This window comes from Elephantulus edwardii, unplaced genomic scaffold, assembly GCF_000299155.1.
Source record: "Elephantulus edwardii isolate Elephantulus edwardi_28Jun2011 unplaced genomic scaffold, EleEdw1.0 scaffold00002, whole genome shotgun sequence".
NCBI classification, from domain to species: domain Eukaryota; kingdom Metazoa; phylum Chordata; class Mammalia; order Macroscelidea; family Macroscelididae; genus Elephantulus; species Elephantulus edwardii.
The window spans coordinates 18,891,403-18,894,290 of NW_006399752.1; the positions used below are offsets into that span (position 1 = coordinate 18,891,403).

At 37.8% G+C, this 2,888-nt stretch overlaps 1 pseudogene; it reads right to left on the reverse strand.

Annotated features, from left to right (window-relative positions):
• Positions 1-485: 485 nt before the first annotated feature.
• LOC102874077 lies at positions 486-2,077 on the reverse strand (annotated as a pseudogene).
• Between the last annotated feature and the right edge of the window lie 811 nt (positions 2,078-2,888).

A 2,888-nucleotide genomic window follows, 5' to 3' on the forward strand; every position in this document is an offset into this window, starting at 1 on the left:
GGATGATCTGTTCTGCATACAGGTTGAAAAGATACAGAGATGAAAATCTAATCTGTGTTAACTGAGTTTATTAAGAAACCTAGCAACCATGTAGAACAAAGCAGAACTGTGATACATGATTTTGATACTCTTTATAAATACTAATAGTTACATCATTCTCCCACTGAACAACTAGTAAATTCCAACCACTGACTTGTTTTCCTTATTAAATTTTATTTTGATGAGTCTCAAAATTCTGTCGCAAATTTTTAGTCACGTTGCTTCCATTTAAAAAGTACTGCTTTTTAGAACTGGTAGCTTAAAACTGCCACACACAAAAAAGAAAACATGGTCCGCAAAACATTCCTTTCCTTCCGAAGATTTTACAATGTTGTCATTAAGTAGTCTTTTACTGTTAAACGTAAATGACCAATTGAAACAAACAGTTCTGAGACCATTTTTCCACCACTGATTAAGATTGGGGTGGCAGGTGTTATGGGTAATATTCATTTAGCTGTCTGAGCAGACTTAGTGATCTTGCCAGCTCCAGTAGCCTTCCTGTCCTCTGCTTTTATGTCACCTACAGCAAGTCTATCTCATGTCACAGACAGCAAAATGACCCAGAATACGGTAGCCAGAGAAGCTCTCCACACATATGGGCTTCTGAGGAACCATATTTATAACACAAGCATCACTAGACTTCGAGAATTTGGGGCTATCTTCCAACTTCTAACCAGAATGGCTATCAGTCTTCTCTTTGAGCTCAGTAAACTTACAAACAATATGAACTTGATGACAATCTAGCACAGGTCTAAAACCAACACTTATTTGACCATAATGGTTTAAGATGATTGTCTGAGCAGTGAAGCTAACTATTTCCATTGGTGGTTTATTTTTGCTGTCACCAGCCACTTTGCATGTCAGATATCTTTCACAGAGAAGTTCTTAACATTGAAGCCAATATTGTCACCTTTCACTCAAAGCCTCACTGTGCATTTCAGTAGACTTTACTTCAGTAGTAACATTTACTGTAGCAAATGTGATCTCCATGCTAGGCTTGAGGACACTAGTCTCCACTCTGTACTATCTTGTAGACATCCTCCAGAGGTAGGCATAAGGACTTGTCGGTTGAATGGGTTGGTAATAGAAAGCATTCCAAAGCATCAGGCGGTGTGTGGTTCTACTCACATTTCTGGATCACCTTCTGAGTGATGTTCCATCTCTTGAACCAAAGAATATTAGCACTTTGCTCCAGCATGTCATCATTTCAATCAGAAATTAACACAAAGGCTACCGTGTCAGGGTTGTACCATGTAGGTGCTGACTTCCTTCTTGTATCTCTACTGGTCATAGGGTGACTTGGTGGAATCCATTTTGTTAATACCATCAATTATTTGCTTCATACCTAGTGTGTAAGCCAAAAGGGCATGCTCACAGGTTTTTCCATTCATTGAGATGTTGTTGTTGCTGTTTTTGTGCCCAATGTGTCACCTGTGACTCATATCAATCTTATATTCGTCCATTAGCTATGAACCCTGCCCTGTCCTGAGCCAATCTCACTGTCTCTGAAAGAACTAAGTCTATTTCTCCAGTCACTGAGTCAATCCATCTCATCTCGAATCTTTCTCTCATGTACCAGCCTCAAATTCACTAACACCAGAACCAACAATCAGAAGAGCACAGTCAGGCTATGATATTTCTGTATCATGTTTTTGATAAAGTCTCTGTGTCCTGGGGCACCAATGATGGTCACATAATACCTGCTTGTTGCAAATTTCCACAGGGAGATGCCGACAGTGATGCCACACTCACATTCAGATTTCAGTCTATCCAAGACCCCTGTGTATATGAAGGATCCTTTTCTCATGTCATTAACTTCCTTCACAAATTTATCAATGGTTATTTTGTCAATCCCACCACATTTGCAGATCAGGTGGCCATTTGCTGTGGATTTGCTAGAATCTATGTGTCTAATGACAATAATGCTGATATGGGTTGTCTTTCCTATTTTGACTTGGATTTTGTAATGATATTCACCCGCACCAATAGTCTGGTGACAAACCTGTTGTGAAAAAGCAGCTCTGACTTTTTTTAGCATCTTGACATGTAGACCACTTTACTGCTAAGGATCCTCAACTGAGAAATAATATGTTCTATCTAGCTAATAATTAATTAGACTATGGAGTTCTGGTGGCTTAGTATTAAGGAATTTTACCGGCAAATCAAAGGTACATAGTTCAAACCCACAAAGTACTTTGAGGAACAAAGATGGGCAATTTCTTCCCTTGCAATTAACTGCCTCTGAAAATCTGGTCTGTTAAAGGGCGGCTATGGGTCAATTCCCCCTCTACTACATACAATAGCAAGAAGAAGATTTCTTATCTTTCTGCACAGTTTTTGTGTTAGCAGTGTAACTCCTTGTGAGCTATATCATAAGGGTTCCTTGTGGGAGTTCTTCCTTTAAAGTGTGTTAGAATAGACTCTATGCCATCACCACTACAACAGGGACATTTACTCAGTGTTATATGTATTTCTTAGACTGGAAAAAATACCTCTATAAACAAAACTGCAAATACCTTATTACACAAATGTGAGTTGGAAAAAATGTAAAACTACTTAATTTATGTCATTGGAACATTGATTCAATTCAGTTGTCTAGGGTCTATCTATTTTACAAAGTAGTTCCAAGTGCACTGGTTCCAAACATTTCTTAGCCACTATCTCCTCTAAGAATTAAACAAAAGCAATTAATTCTACTTTATAAAACTTACACATATATGTTGAATTTTTGCTATAAATCAAATTCACAGTTTTCTCTGAACCATAAATCACTGGACTATGTTACATCTGGGCATCTATTATTCAATCTCTATAGCCTAATATCTAAATAACTCAAAAACATATCCAAC